Source organism: Lygodium microphyllum, chromosome 18, assembly GCF_053477565.2.
Source record: "Lygodium microphyllum isolate KBCC chromosome 18, Lygodium_microphyllum_v1.1.10, whole genome shotgun sequence".
NCBI classification, from domain to species: domain Eukaryota; kingdom Viridiplantae; phylum Streptophyta; class Polypodiopsida; order Schizaeales; family Lygodiaceae; genus Lygodium; species Lygodium microphyllum.
This window is the reverse complement of record NC_141152.1, coordinates 61,761,200-61,778,383: the sequence shown is the minus strand read 5'-3', so window position 1 is coordinate 61,778,383 and position 17,184 is coordinate 61,761,200.

The following is a 17,184-nucleotide window of genomic DNA, read 5'->3' as shown; positions in this document are numbered from 1 at the left end:
AGAGGAAGGAAAAAACATTATGTTGGGAGGGAGAGGAAATGAGAGACGGAGAGGAGATAGAAAACATTAAACATAATAGAAAAAGAGAGAAAAAGAGGGTGAGGGTGAGGGAGGGAGAGGAAATGAGAGAGGGAGAGTAGAGAGAAAAAGAAACGAGAGAGGAATAGGAGAGAGAAAAAAGATAGAAAATACATTAAACATAATAGGGAAAGAGATAAAGACAGGGAGAGGAAATGAGAGAGGAAGAGGAAGAGAGAAAAGGAAATAAGAGAGGCAGAGGAGAAAGAAAAAACATTAAATGTAATAGGGAAAGAGAGAAAGAGAGGGTGAGGGTAAGGGAGGGAGAAGAAATGAGATAGGGAGAGGAAGAGAGCAAAAGGAAATGAGAGAGGGATATGAGAGAGAAAAAAATAAGAGGAGAGGAGAGAGAAAAAGATAGAAAAAAAATAAAACGTAATAGGGAAAGAGAGAAAGAGAGAGAGAGGGTGAGGGAGGGAGAGGAAATGAGAGAGGGACAGGAAGAGAGAAAAGGAAATGAGAGAGAGAGAGAGAGAGGAGAGAGACAAAGCATTAAACATAAAAGGAAAAGAGAGAAAGAGAGGGTGAGGGTGAGGGTGAGGGTGAGCGAGGGAGAGGAAATGAAAGAGGGAGAGAAAGAGAGAAAAGGAAATGAGAGAGGAAGAGGAGAGAGAAAAAAATGAGAGAGGGAGAGAAGAGAGAAAAAGAGAGAAAAAACATTAAACCTAATAGGGAAAGAAAGAAAGAGAGGGAGAGGGTGAGGGTGAGGGAGGCAGAAGAAATGAGGGAGGGAGAGAAAGAGAGAAAAGGAAATGAGAGAGGGAGAGGAGAGATAAAAAATAAGAGAGGGAGAGGAGAGAGAAAAAGAGAGAAAAAACATTAAACCTAATAGGGAAAGAGATAAAGAGTGGGAGAGGGTGAGGGAGGGAGAGGAAATGAGAGAGGGAGAGAAAGAGAGAAAAGGAAATGAGAGAGGGAGAAGAGAGAGAAAAAATGAGAGAGAGAGGAGAGAGAAAAAGAGAGAAAAAACATTAAACCTAATATAGAAAGAGAGAAAGAGGGAGAGGATGAGGGAGGGAGAGGAAATGAGAGAGGGAGAGGAAAAAATTAAACATAATAGGGAAAGAGAGAAAGAGAGGGAGAGGGTGAGGGAGGGAGAGGAAATGAGGGAGGGACAGAAAGAGAGAAAAGGAAATGAGAGAGGGAGAGGAGAAAAAAAAATGAGAGAGGGAGATGAGAGAGAAAAAACATTAAACCTAATAGGGAAAGATAGAAAGAGAGGGAGAGGGTGAGACAGGCAGAGGAAATGAGAGAGGGAGAGGAGAGAGAAAAAGAGAGAGAGAGGGTGAGGGAGAGAGAGGAAATGAGAGAGGAAGAGGAGAGAGGAAAAAAAAGAGAGAGGGAGAGGAGAGAGAAAAGAGAGAAAAAACATTAAACCTAATAGGAAAAGAGCAAAAGAGAGAGAGAGAGGGTGAAGGAGGGAGAGGAAATGAGAAAGGGAGAGGAAGAGAGAAAAGGAAATGAGAGAGGAAGAGGAGAGAGAAAAAACATTAAACATAATAGGAAAAGAGAGAAAGAGAGGGTGAGGGTGAGGGAGGGAGAGAAAATGAGAGAGGGAGAGAAAGAGAGAAAAGGAAATGAGAGAGGGAGAGGAGAGGAGAGAGAAAAAATGAGAGAGGGAGAGGAGAGAGAAAAAGTGAGAAAAAAAAGGAAAAAACATTAAACCTAATAGTGAAAGAGAGAAAGATAGAGAGAGGATGAGGAAGGGAGAGGAAATGAGAGAGGGAGAGGAAGAGAAAAAAGGAAATTGTTGTTGTTTGTTGTTGTAGTAGTAGTAGTTGTTTTTTTTTTCTTGTTTATTATATTGGTAGTGGTAGTGGTAGTGATAGTCGTGGTCGTGGTTGTGGTCGTGGTCGTAATTGTAGTCGTGGTCATGGTCGTGGTTATCGTGGTCATCGTCATCATCGTAGTCGTGGTCATAGTCGTAGTCGTGGTCATGGTCATGGTCATAGTCATAGTCATGGTCATGGTCGTGATCGTAGTCGTAGTCGTAGTCATGGTCGTCATTGTAGTTGTAGTCGTGGTCGTGGTCGTGGTCGTCAAAGAAAATGAGAGAAGGGGAGGAAGAGAAGAAAGAAGGAATGAGAGAGAGGGAATAAACATACAACATAATAAAGAAAGAGAAAAATAAATAGAGATGGAAGGAGAGGAGATAATGAATGGATTTAAAAAAAAGGAGAGAGTGGTGGCGAGATTTGGTAAGGTTCGGTGCAACATCACGAGACGGGAAACACTCCAACATATATACGTTAATTTATGGGTAGGTGAGTGAAGACTTTACATACATTAATTTTTGCTGAGTTACAAGAGAAGAAATCTGATCCCTTCTCAAACAGTTTAAGAAAGAAAAAAAGAATGATAACAAAAACAAATTGTTTGTCGTAACATAGAACAAATGGAAAACGATGAAGGTCTTATTGTTTAAGATCGTGATGCGTATCTTAATCAGCATATCCCATGTCCTTGCTCTCAATGCAAGTTGGCAATTAGATGAAAACATCGATTGTCTATAGAACATGTATGACGCTTTGGCGAGTTTCAATCTAAGATCATTGATCAGGTGAACTTGGATTTTCAGCAAATGGTAAGAAAAGTTAATATCAATCATGCATTGTACTCGCAAGCTAATTGAATACCATATACAAGAAAATTGGGTGTGGTTGGCAAATTTTCTGTATAGGGAGGTGACGTCTCGTACCAAGGAGGAGTGCACCCTTTGCGGCCAATTAGAAGAGTTCGTGGGCGTGCAATGGATGTAGTGCCTGAGCCAATCCACCACTTGCAAGGTACTACCCAATCTATACTGTCAATACCAGAGGAGGCAGGCAGCCTTCCAGACCTACTTACAATCTTGGAGCCTGAGATGGAGGCAATGATCGATGCATTGATTCCCATGGATATCAAGACTTCTGATCCGCTTAGAGAGGAAGCATCCATACCATTATATGATGGGTACCGAGTATCTTGCCTGAAGACACTGCTTGCACTCCTAAGTGTGCAAGCAAAATATGGGTGGAGCGATGCGAGTGTGACCGAGTTGTTTAGGTACCTTGTACATATACTGAGTTGATTTCTTTTTGGCACTATCATTAAAAACATTTGTGCTTTTTCAAGGTGTTTTATGATTTTTTTAAGGTTACTGAAATATCATGTATTACCACCTGCAAATACCATGCCTGAGTCTCGTGATGATGGACGACATGTTTTACGAAAGCTTGGCATGGACTACAACAACATCCATGCATGTATCAACGATTGCATATTGTTTCAAGGAGAATACGAGACTATGGAGACATGTCCAAAGTGTGGTGCTCACAAGTATCGAAAGGACTTGTAAGGGAAAACCATCTCTCAAAAAGTTCTTAGACACTTTTCGCTTGTTCCCCGCATAAACCACATGTTTCATATGTTGGGCATGGTGACCTTGACAACGAGGCATCCACAGAATAGGTCCACAGATGAAGTTCAACGAATATCAGCGAATTCACGCGCATGGAGCCACATTGACTCTACTTTCCCAGGCTTTGCCCGAGAGCCAAGGAATCTTCGGCTCGGTCTTGCAATGAATGGCGTGAACCCATTCGGTTTGCACTCAACGTCATACAGTATGTGGCCTATAGTCCTTGTCAACTACAATATCCCTACATGTCTTTCTATGAAGAAAGGACATCTCATCCTTAGCTTACTCGCCCCCGGCCGCTACAAAGTAAAAAACATGGACGTGTATCTTCATCAATTAGTTGATGAGCTTAAGATTTTATGGGAGGAGGGGGTCACCGTGCAAGATATGAGCAAGCGCGATGGTCAATGGTCTGCCAATATTCGAGTCATTCTCATGTGGACGATGCATGACTTTCCAAGATTCAAAGAGTGTTCAGGTAAATAAGCTTCCGTTCTCATTGGTAATATCTATCATAGCTCGTTCAAGTTTGTATTCACTGGATAGAGGTGTTGGAACAGGTCTAGTTACCTCAGGTTATCATGCATGTCCATTGTGCAGGCTACAAGTTAGACTCCCGAAGGTCACGAACCATGAAGAAGATGGTATATCATGCCAAATTCTTACCAGAGGGTCATGAACTTAGGGAAGGTTTTCTTAACACGTATGAATGCCGCAAGCTGGTACGAGCTGAAAATGGTCCACACGGAGTCGCATCCAAATGGAATGCAACGGTTCTCAGTTTTCTACGAGTTGCCATATTGCACCCACTTTTACAGATCAACCACTTGTTGGATCCCATACATATTTTTAAGAATGTGGGCAGCTTGCTATGGGACCATATCACAGGAAAGAGAGACACTATAGGGGCACGAATGGATTTGAAGGAGGTAGGCAAGATGGAGGTGCTTTGGTCGCAGTCGAGTGCTGATGGTTGCGTGTAGCTACCTCGCACTCCTTGGGTTTTGTCCACTAAAGAAGAGTGCATTGTGAAGCAAATAGTCAAGTCTATCCGCACTCCGACGGGTATGATGTGTTCTCTCAAGTCTGCATTTTCTAAAGACGACCAATTATCAGGGCTAAAATCCCATGACTTGCATAAGCTATGTCAAATTTGTACAATGAATGGATTGTAATTGGTGTGCACATTTTGCTATTTGGAGTGTAGCCATTGTTCATACTGCTTTCTCATTTGTGGCAGTTTGTACTATCGATCGCGATCGCAGGATGTCTTACTCCAAAAATACGCGGGGCCATTTACAGGTTGTCGACTTTAATGCAATGGATCTCACAGAAGGACATGAATACGTCCTCTATTGAATCCACGAGGTAGGGAGTAATGGAGATGGTCTGTCTCTTTGAGAAATACCTGCCTACCAGCATACTCACGATACAAATCCACCTTCTTGTACATCTTGTAAATGAAGTGGAGATTGCTGGACCTGTCCATATGTGACGGATGTTCTTCTTGGAGTGCTTCATGAAAACCCTAAAAGGCTTTGTGCGACAACGAGCTCAGCCAGAAGATAGCATGGTTGAAGGTTGGTTGTTGTATGAGGCGCTAGTGCATATTTCACAATGGCTACCAACGGTGGATCCAGACAACAAAATGCTATGGTCACTGAAGGACGATGACAAACTGACCGGAGATATGGTGGTTGGAAATGGGGTAGAAAAAAGAATGGATGCTGCTATGGAGGAGAAGGTAAATTACTTTTGTATGTTGCACCATGCCTCTATGGAGATGTGGCTCGCCAGGTACCAGCAAGCTAGGCAAGATCAAGAGGAAGAGCGATCTGAATTTCGATGTAGTACACGCCATCGACCAATTCGATGTCCCGAGGGCATGGAGAAGATGCCGCGGTTCATGTCAATGCGATGGTTGCATGGAGTTTTGACCACAGCATCTCGCAAAGGGGCGGAGGTCTCCATCGAGGAGTGGTGTGGCAGCTCATGCTCAACCGCCAAGACCCACGGACCGCTTATTGTTTCAAGCGTTCCAAGTCAAGCACTAATGGCTACCTCTCACATAGCCGACGCGCCATCCATATCTACGAGTGTAGTGAGCTCACCTCCATGCCGTTCGAGTTACCTCCTCTCCCGCGCACTCCGGTGGCTCCACGATCCAAGTGCGAGCTTCAAGTAAGCTCCATCCTCAAGCTCCACGCTCCAAGCTCCATCACCATGAGCAAGGGAAGAGAAGAGAAGAGAAGAGAAGAAGAGAGGAGAAGATGGAGAGCTTCTCCACCCCACGGTCCCTCACCCTCACACACTCACTCCCTCACACTCCCTCTCTCAAGCACAAGCTCAACCAAGCAAGAACAAGAAGAAGAAGAAGAAGAAGAAGAGGAGAGCCACTTTTTGCAACACACAAGAATGAGCTTCTCATTCACTTTTCAACTTTATATACAAAACCCTAAATCCCTTTTGGGCGGTCATTCCCTTTTCCCCTTTTTTACATGGCCGACCGTAGCCTAGGCCCTTTTTCCCATTGTCCTTCTATCTTCCTAGCTTCCTTTCTATCGCCCGTCTACATTTACAAATTGCATGGGTGAGAGCTCGGCGCTCCTTGAATTAAACCATGATGCACTTGCGCTATTTTACAATAGTTTTGACTTGCGCTTTTCCTTGTGCGTCTTTGTCTTCCATTTCTCTTTGCCTTGGCCTTTGTCTTTGTCTTCTGTTTTAGCTTTCCGGATTTTCCACTGCCTGGCACTCTTTTACAAGATTTCAGGGTGCGCCTTTGTGTTTTAAAATACACCTTCCCCCTTTTGCATTTGCCTTGGACTTTTTAAGGTTGCCCTTGCGTTTTTGACCTTTCTTCTCTTCTTTCTTCAGTCGGGCTACCTTTTTTCCGCCTTTGCCCTACGTCTTTTTTATTTCCTTTTGCTTTCTTCATGTTGGGGTTAACATTATCCCCCTCCTAGATGAGTACCAGTCCCCTGGCACTCTGCGTCGAAGGTAGCATGCGGAGCTTGCACGGAAGACGTGTGTGGAAGGGTTGTTGTGGGTTGCCTTGGAGGAGCTCTTATGTTGGTGTGGAGGAAGGGCGTTGGTTGCACTGTACTGTTCCGATTGGCTGGTGATATGATTGTTGTAGGTGGCAATAGGGCTACTCGTTGTTGGGAATGGTTACTCATGGCTAGCACGGGGTTTGGTGTGCCTGGGATGCTCATGGTGGATCCTGCTCGTGACGATTTGCGGGTGGTTTGCATGATGAAGTAAAGGACAAGAGTTCAGAGTTGAGTGTTGATGTAGAGCCGATGACACTGTCATTGGAGTCTTTAATACCTGCAATTGGAATTCCTCTCAGGTGGTCTCTCCCTAAGGGGTAGTGCTAGTCTGTGTAGCGTGCACAAGACATATTTGGATTAGTTTGGGAGACATGTTAAACTCTAAGCAAGCCTGGAGTGTTGTTCTACACTTGGGGACCTAAACTGTGTATAGACTTTGGTAGAGATATTATGTGAGTGCTCGTGCATACTTAGATATTACGTAGTTAGAAGGCTGCGGACTAGTTTCTTGTAACAATGTGTGGATGAAGCAAAGTTGTCCATGTTGAGAAGTTCTCGTGAAGGTGTATGAGACATCCTTTGCCTTGTGATTACACGACGTAGCATAATTGAATACAGGGATACCGCACTTTTGGTAGCTGGAAGCTATTGGACTTGCTTTGTTGAGGACAATGTAGTTTTCATGGCCAATCATGCGATGCTTACCACCATTGATCGCAATGGTATTAAAGTAGAGTGCGAGAGGGGACTGTGCAAGTGGGTCAGGGTGACAAGTCTAACCATAGGTGAGACAAGCGCCCGCAGTATGTCCTGCCCTTGATGTGCCCTAAACTATTGTGGGTGATGCTAGGGGGTTAGGGGACTAGGGACGGAGCCAGCCGACCAAGGTCACTGGACGCACCTGACTTAAGGACCCCTAGATGCAGTGCTGTGATCATGGGTACTTCTTATTTCTCCATTCTTTGTTTTCTTTGCTTTTCTTTTCTTTTCTTTTCTTTTTTCTTTTTTTTTTTGCCAAAGCACAACCAATGCAATATGCTGAGGCTATGAGCCTTTTTGGCTGGGAAATGTCAAGCCTGGAAGGCTCAGGAAATGGATATGACAATGATGATTGTGCCCTAGCCTCCTTGTTAGGGGAGCCGTTGTTGCGATATTGGTGAGATTGCGGGGACACCCGTCGTGAGCTCACTGTAGCACTTGGCCCAAGAAGAGAGTGTAGCCCATGACTATGCTTTGGTACGTGCGATGTGGGTACTGATCGCAAGGGTGATTTTTCACGTTCCGCATCGTGGCTGTGTTGCGGTTCGTGTGCGGTTTGTGGTCTTGCGGTGGCCTGGCCATTGGACACGTTTACGCGATGACCTGTGTCATCCTGTATCCACTTGTCACTTCGTGAGAGTATCTGCTCGCTTGCATTAAGTACATTGAACAAATGCAATCATGTTAAGATATAATTTTTCAGAATTCTATGATGTCTATTGGGATGCCTATTTCATTGCTTGTTAAGGTCGCATACATTAACGAGAGGTAACAAAAATGTGTACAAGTGGGGATCTTGCCCCTTTACTCATCAAAAACAAAAAGTTATGGCATGCTGACTTGTCGAGCTACTTGCACATCATAGGGGTCTAGTCGATAGGTGCGAGGCGGGGTGAGTCCGGTTGGCTAGGCGACCGGGGCGGTGCTAGTGCGGGGCTTCCGTGAGGCTGGGCAGGGAACATGTCGGCCGGGACATGAATGGTGTAGTCTCGGGCCCCTATCGTTTCCAAAATGTCTTTAAACAATTCATTAAATTCTTCCCTATCCTGGGCTGCCTTGTCACTTCCTGAGCTCCTGGTGCCCGACCGTGCCTTGGGGGTCTGTGCCACTAGCATTGCCACATGCTGCGCGTTTCTTTGAGTCTCGACTTTCTTGGCCCGGGGATTCTTTGACCTTCGTCCGGGACGGTGTTTCTTAGGGCCTCGCTTCTTCACGTACCTTTTGAGGGTGGGCACGTAGCGCACTGGTGGAGGGGCATGTGCCGCATGTTCCCCGCATGTGCGAAGAGCATCCTTGCATGCCAGTTGACTGTGGTTCTCCATGTTTTACTTTTGGAAACTTGCAAAATGCAATCCAAGAGTTAGGCTTTGATACGGGATAAGAGTGTTCCCATAGGAGGGACTTGGTGTGGGTTGTCAAATATATGTGATTAGAAGAGGAAGTGCAGAACATGCTGGACTCTTGTAATGGTGTCCCTCTGGACGTTGACTATGAGCAGGTCTTGACTCACGCCGAGTTGGATCGGTTGGTGGTTCTGCATTTGGAAGGCTCCTCCTCGGAAGGATAGACTGGGGAGGGGATCGTATATATAGAGAGAGAGAGAGACTGCGCCCTGCTTACGTCCTTTGGACAGAGATACCATGGTGGTAATGCGGAGCACATGCTCTTTGCCCGGAGGCGGGCATGATCTAGTGCACGTGGAACCGGCCTAGCATAGCTTGGCAGCCCCGATTTGTCTGTCTGCGCTTGACTTGTTATGGCTTATGTGTGTTGATAATGTCTATACAAGGTGATACAAAAATCATTGTATATATATGTGTACACACATTTGTTCGAACCCTTGTCACTTCACTAGGATAGAAACCAATGGTAGCACATGCATCTAGCACACGTGGTAGCTTACTCAATACTGATAAATATTTCGTCACATCGAGTAGCATGGAACCTTGTCCGAGTCTATTGGCGACATGTAACTCCTCCTCAGCAAGAACTTTATCAAACAAAGGGTTTTCGGCTTGGTTCGGCCAAGTCCTTGCCCCGAATGGCAGTCACAGCACTCGAAGGGAAGTTGATGCCACATAGGTTGGGTCTCTTTGGGATCACCATTTGGCCAATCACTCCTCAGAGACTGTCATGATCTGAGCCCCTAGTTCAGCCATTGCAACGCGATTTTCACACCAACGCTGCTCAAATCGACTCTGGCCTGCTGACAGTCGCTTTAGTTGCTCTATGTCTATGAGATTCGCTTGGCAGCGCACTTCATTGAACGTGACAGTTCAGCGCAGTTCGTCAGCTTCCTCGCCCGAGATGAGTTGCAAGTGTTCATGTAGGAGCCTGCTATAGTGCTCATCAAGGTGTTCCTGCTCTTCCCAAGATAAAGAGAAGGGCAAGTAATCTCCAAGCTGCTCCTTGGGGATTGTGCCCATGTCCGCAAGGACGTAAACTCATGCGAACACCTTGAGCTTAACATCCAACTCAGTTAAGCATTCTGCGACACTTCTATGTTCAACAAGGGCTTGCTCGGTTGCTATTTCATGCAAGGTTCTAGGAGTTTGCCTAGGCTTTAGCATAGCTGGAGGTTCAGGCCTATCTGAGCAAGATTGGTCAACGCTAGGATTGCTCATGCTCTTGGGGTTTCCATGTTTCTCTTGAGGCTTCGTTATTGCATCATGGTTCTCCTTGGGTGTGACTGGTGTGAATTCATCACCCTGTTGTGACAATGTTGTATCCACTCTTGATTTGTCAATGCGAGTTCTATTGTCAGTGGATAGAGTGTTGCAAGCAGCCATTGATGGTAACGACTGCTTTGATTTTTCAGAGCACACGGATGTCTGAGGTTTCACCGCTATTAGGAGAGGCATCAACGGGCTCATTGGTGGATGGAATCGATGCTTTATTCATCAGCTCTCCAGCACTCTTCGTCCCAATGTTCTTAGGGTCCACAACCACCTGCCAACTGTTGTTGTTTTCGTTGTTTTCTCCTTGTTTTCTTGGTTAGTGCAGGTGCATCTAATGTCTCAGGACCCTGGGCTATATCGACCGTTCATGTGCTTGGTTGGGCCTCAGCATTTCCCTTCTCTAGTGGGTCCTCATGGGACCTAGTCGTGGCCTGCGAAGTAGCCTTGCCAAGTTGCATGGGTACAACTGCCTCTCTTTTGGGAGAGTCTAGCTCTTCCGCCCGTTCCCCTGTGCTTAACCCCTCCAGCCCAGGTTTTAGGCACTTTGGAAGTGCTGGAGTTGTTAAGGAGGTAGGTCGCGACACCTCCTTCACAGGTAAACTACTAAGGACACATTCCGCAAGGGGTATTGTCACGGCCAAAGGCTGTGACAGCTGTGATCCCTGATTTGAAGTACTAGCAGCTAGTTTGGTGGACTTGCTACTATTGGTGGATTGCGGTATCCGATCCTTAAGGGGATCGGAGGTGGTCGCGTCTTTTGTTGCCCTTTGAGCATTCATCTGTGTAGATTGAGCATGAGTTGATATGGTCACATTGGGTTGCACAGGCATATCCTTGGGCCAAGAGACACGGCTAGTGTCATTCCCCCCTCTTAGATATTTGGAAGCCTTGATGGAGATAGAGATTGAGAGTGAGTAGTTGCCATTGACGACCGCTGTTGTGCTTCCTGTGTCCGTTTGGAAAAGGAGGATGTAGGAAATTTGGGACTCCTACGTGGACTTGGCACTGCCTGGAGAATTTGCTCGTGATTGTTAGACGATTCTTTCATTAGCTTTGTTGAGCAATCAGCCTCATCTTGAGCAATGTTGTGCCTGTGGTGCTCATTATCCTCTTGGGAAGTCAAAGGCTCCCTGGGCACTAGTCGACCTTGTGCACGCTCGACAGTTACCTCTGATATCTACTTGCTATGTACGCTAGGCTAGGGATCTACTTTTTGATAGGCCATGTTTGGTTTCTTGATTTCAATAGTGAGGGGCTCAATCACTCCAATATTTTTGGTTCGAGACTTGGATTTTTGTTTAGGTTTCCTCCTATGCCTCTCTGCTTTGGACATAATTTGGGCTTCTGACAGAGGTGGTTTAGCAGGGGATTTTGGTACCCAAATCCATTGATTGCTTGCATAATACCCTTGAGCACGAAGCAACACCTTGGATATCCATCGTAGCATTGTGCCAGCTCTCCATCGATGCCTTCATCTATAAGGCTTGGGCTTCTTTCGTGGTCTTCTACGATATTTGTAAGTCCAAACCCTATCCTTGGCCTTGTCTCCTAACCTTTTTGTTTCAAGCATGGCCTCACTCATTGGTTCTCATTGTTCGACCTGTGCTTGTAAACTATATGTGTTGTGTAAGTTAATGTAATGAATTAAATATGAATAGAGAGAAAAGTATTTTATTGTTTGCATAGGTTGTACATAGGTATTTAATGTTACCAACATGTAAATAACTCTTTTGGTCAAAATATCCAATCACATATTTCACTTAAAGAGAGACAATCCTCTCTCTCTCTCTCTCTGTGTATGTATGACATATTATACTAGTAACTATTATCTCAATTCTAACATGAAACAAACTTGTTAAAACTTTAAAGTTTATACACGGTATTGAAATAAACTTAACAGTTTGGCTACTGGCATTTGCCCCTATGCCACATGGATGTCTTAGTCTTGGCCCTTCGGCCTTCACGAGACAGTGCAGCAGCGCCGAGTCGGGATTAGTCACTAGGGGGACTAGTCACCGGCATCACTGGTCACTCAAGCCTGGGCCCTAAAGGGATCACACGATGCGAACATGATTCACACCCCCAATCGTCCTTTACCAAAGGAGGCGTGCACAGTGCCAGCCTCGAGGCTCGCCGCTCCAAGCCTTATTGGCCACCAGGGCTACGGCTCAACGCTCATGAGTTCAATGGCCAGCCTCCAAATAGGTTATAGCTACTAGCAACTAGCCAACCTTCAAGAGATTCCGCTCGAGGCGCCCATCAGGACTGATGAAATAGCAACCGTGCAAGGTCAATAGCACTTGATGTCAGATGAATGGCGTTTGGGCCCTTGGGGGGCATATTACGTAATACTACAGGTGATGTCGGACGTTCAATGGAGTGATGAGACTGGCATAGCAGCGAGCTTGTAGGATGCAAGGCCAAGCCTGAAGGTGTAACATTCCCGATTTCTAAGCACTCATTCTTCACATGAGCCTCCTCTTAATAGGAGGTCATGAGGATAATAAATTGGAAAATTATGGCAAAATTTTTTATTATTTCCCTTTTTCCCCCAGCCGACTGTCGGGCTGGAGGAAAGGGGAATAGCAAGGTTGAATAAGCTCCTTGCCAGAGCTTGCAAGGAGGTGAATGCCATGCAGAATGGCACGTGGGAGAGGGAGGTACCTCTCCCCCTCCCTATAAGAACCATGGCAAAGGGAGTTGGAGAGGAGGGAAAATTACTACCTGTAAAGGAGGAAATGGGAGGCTGACGGCGTTGGGAAATCGTTGAGAGGAGGAGAGGACAAACGCCACGCCGCTCTGCTGGCCGAGAGGGAGGAGGGATTGAGGAAGAGCCGCTGCTACAGTCCGCCTCGAGCCGCCAACAAACCGCCTGAGGGAGTCGTCTTCTTCCTCCACATGCGTTTTGGGAAGCTTCTAGAAGCTTCTAAGGGGGTTGTCATAAGCTCCCTTTCATATTGCATGCCCCCCCCCCCCCCCCCCTCCCCCAACAAATTCTTTCTTGTGGGCTTCCTCCTAGCCCTTTTTCATGTGGGTTTGATAAACCCCCCCGGAATCCAAAGCCCCCTATTGTGGTTCTTTCCCCCCCTCCATGGAAATAACCCTCTTTAAGGTCTTTTACACCCTTTGCCCCCCTTTTTCCAGTCCGCTAAAGTCCATTTAGTACTCCCTTTCCCGTGGAGTCCTATCTGAGGCCTTTAAAAAGCCTCGTCATGGCCTTTTTCCCCCTTGGATTGCCCACAAGCTCCTAATAAGCCCAAGTGCTAAACCCCTTCCCGTGGGCCTTCCCTATTGCCCTCTCAAGCGGGTTCTTGTTACTCGGGATTTTTTTTAAAAAAAATCCCCTTCAAATTACCTTCACAAAGAAAATCGTTTACACCCCTTCTTCCTCGAAGTGAGGAGGAAACCTATAAAGCCTTCTAAAGGCCGACTCTGAAAGACGGTGCAATCGGTCACAAAGGGAGTTTCGCATTTGAAATAGAACGGCCAAGATCATAAATTTGCATCCAAGATGAAAAGGCCACATTCGCGATGGCTCCTAAGAAAGCACAAGGCGTAACCGCAAGAAGATCATCTCCTAACATCCATGTGAACATTTCACCAAAAGTCTAGGTTTTTCTTCCTTATTTTGATTTATGTCGTTATAATTCAATCGTGCATGGATCATTTTTGGAGATAGGATGCATTTTTTGATTTAAATACTTTGGTTAATTTAAAATAAATATCTCACGATGGAAGAATTCGGGCATTAGTATTTTTTTTCAATAAAACGAACAAAATAAAGTGAGCATAAGATTCGTATGCATTTCTAGCAAGTGATTTTTATGCATTGCAAAGAAATGAAATTAGATTAATTAATGTCCATTTTTACAAAACGGAATTATGATAGTACACTTCGATTAAGCATGGAAGAAATAAACCGCATATCGCATTATTGAACATCTTTTTTGAAATGATTCTTAAAAAGGCTACTACCAACCGTAGGAAATTGCTAGGGCTGCATGAAGAAGATTTAACTCTAAGCAAGTGGCCTAAAAACTCAAATCAACAAAAGGTTGTGTAAGTTCTGCATACAACAAATTCATTCGAAAATGAAAGAAGAAAAAAGGCTGCATGTTTTAACAAAAAAATCCTAAAGCCTAGTAGCATGAATCTTGTTTGCATGTTATAGGATGATAAATTGGAATTATGCTATAACTTAACCTATGCTTTGACCCTAACTCGAAAAGTTAGGGTTTGTAAAACAACTTATACGTAGGTAATGAATCATGTGGTTACGAAAATGGTAGCATAATTATCTTCAAGGAATAGACAAGTTAAATTGGTTTAAACCTAAACACCTAAAAAAACCGCGAGGGACTCGTTTTGAAAGGGTTAATTCAATGCAACATATCCCAAAGAGCTAACTAGGATTTAACACGTTGTGGATGTGACCTAGTTGCTCATATTGCCAAAGCTGAAACTCCTATACCCTAAAGACTTGCCCACATTCACGGAATGAAGGGACAGTAGGACATACTTGCAAGAAATGATCTAGGGTTTTTACCCTAAGAATATCTCGCTAAAAAGACAAAACTCGGTTTGAACTTGGAACCCTAGGACTGACAATGTTGGCCTAATGCAAACAAGAATGGATTGTTATATCTAATCATGATTTTGTGTCTCCATTCGATGGGTAAATAGTCCCATATTTTGATGCAACACTTGTGCAACAAGTTGTAGAGTCGCACGATCTTGTGATTTTATCACAAGAGAATGGCCAATTCCTCGGAATGAGATTGGCAGATTCTTATGCAAGTTTGTCTTGCGAGAGGATGAATAATTGTCCTGATATAGTACCTTTCTTGGGTAAAGTGACCAAGATACGGGGATTAGATATTTGCTTGGAAGCAAAGGACCAACCAGTAAATTGAAATAACATATTTACTACTAATAGCACTTAAGGTTTTTGTTAAGTTGGGTTAATAAGGTACGACCCTAACCCAAGGATATAAGGATTAATAGACAAACCCTTGGGGATCTTGCCAAGTCGCAATTGATCCTAGATCGAGTGCTGGATGCATTCAGAAAGAAGGATTCTCTCCTTAGTAGTTGGCCAAATAACGACCAATTGAAATGATTGTGCTTGTAACAGTTTTAAGAGCATTGTTTTGCTTTGTTTGCTCAAAGAATTAAAGGATGAAAAGATATCTGAATGCTTCAGGTTGAAGGCCTGAAGGAAGAGGCAGCTTCAATTACCCCTGACTGCCTGCCTGACTCTAACCAAGGGGGTTGTTAACCGCGTCGGGAAGGTGGACCGAACCCGCCACAAGAGGTCTCTCCGTTGAGTGCTACTTGGAGCAGGAGGATGCTTGGGTATCAGAGGGGGCTCTGGCTGTAAATCCCTCGCCTTCCAGGCCCTGCACAAGAGGCCAACGTGAGTGGGGATTGGAGCTCGAGGCCCACATACTAGTCTACGGGTGGAATCTGAGATTAGTAATCCCTTGGATTGCTGGATAGCCTTTGGGTGGATTATGGATAAGCCTACGGGCTGGACTTTATGTATTTCAAAGATAAATATGATAACCTGTTGAAAAGGAACTTGGTTGACATTGCTTTTCTATGTCAAGTGCTATGATAATGGGCTAATTAAGGAAGTTGATTGATACATGTCCAACTAAATGTGTTAGGTAATTAAATAACTAAAACAACCTAAGGAAATTGCGGAGGATGTGGCCATGGGTCCATCCTACGGATGGGTGGTCCCGGTTGGCCGGGAACTTTTCTCAATTATGATTGGACAGCAAAAAGATCGTTCAAAGAACACGAACAGTAAGAGTGTTGACCTAAATCTAAGCTACAATAATCCTGATTTACGTTGTTTTAGGGGAACGGAATGGGACTGTGCCTTATGACAGAGAGGTCGAGCCTTGCATCCCTCTCATTTCCCATTCTCCTTGAACCAAGTGCAGCGTGAATCCGTTTCGGACCTAGAGTTCCTAAGTAAAGTAGTTCTCTCGGGTTTGACATTATTTGCCGTTTAGGAGATGACCAATAGGAAAACCCTGATTTAGGTCGGTGATTTAGGTCGGTCCTAAGCGGGAACGACCAGAATACTTTCGCTACGTGGCAGACGCAGAAAGTCCTAGATCGCAAACCCTGTAACATTCCATGGGAGTGCCGCGGCGGAGCTTTCTAGACATCCTTTCTGATGGACTGCTAAGACGTGTCCTGAAGAAAACAGGTGGACATGCTACAGAAGGAGTGCAGCACCCCTAGGGCGTATAGGTCCTTGAGGTTTAGAGGTTGGGTAGTGGGAAGGCGTAGCCATAAGGTGCAAAAAGACGGAAATTGAAACTCAAGTCTTGCATCATTTTCATGATGATGAGACTTTTAATTTTTGGGCTTTTAGCCATTTGCCATTTGAATTTTGGAAATTGGCACTCTTTCTATCTCTTTCTCTCCCGAGTCTCTCTCTAGTTTGCTAACAGCAGTCCCATCTCCTAAGTCAGCTTTAATTATAATTAAGGCTAAAACGTTTAAAATTTAAAGTTTAAACTTGACAATTGAAAAGGTTAATAATAATTAATTTAAATTAGAATTTAAACATCAATATATACATTGTATTATTGAAAATCATTTCTTTAAATATTTAGAAAGACCTTATCCTTCTACTTTAATCATGAGAAGGATACTCTCCTTCTATGAGAAAGGTGAACCGACCTAAATCCCTTTCACTTGTATTTTTCACAAGTAGACAATTCCTCCTCACATAAAATCAAACGAGTTTTGTTCTAAAAGGAACCAGTCATAGGATGAAGCAAACCTGCCTTTTCCCAAACACTGGAAGGAGCTAAAGCCTCAAATCTTCTTTCATGTAGGTGGACAGGTCCCGCTTGTTTGACTACTGACGGGGCATCGATTACTTTTCTCGCACCGCATCCTCATGTATTCAAAAATGGTACAGTCCGCAAGTCAACTGAATGATTGTAAAAGATTAGAAAACCTCTTCCTAAATTGGTCACTTGAGAAAGTTTGTAACATATTTCTCTTATTTCCTTTCTTCTTTAAAAAATTATGTTCTCAGTAAGAAATCTTGCTTGGGCATATTGTGCCTCCCCTTGGCCCTCCCCATAATTGCAAAACTCTCTCTCTCTCTCTCTCTCTCTCTCTCTCTCTCTCTCTAAATTGCATCTCATTTAAGAAATGCACATCTATTGGATTAAAGTAGTTCATT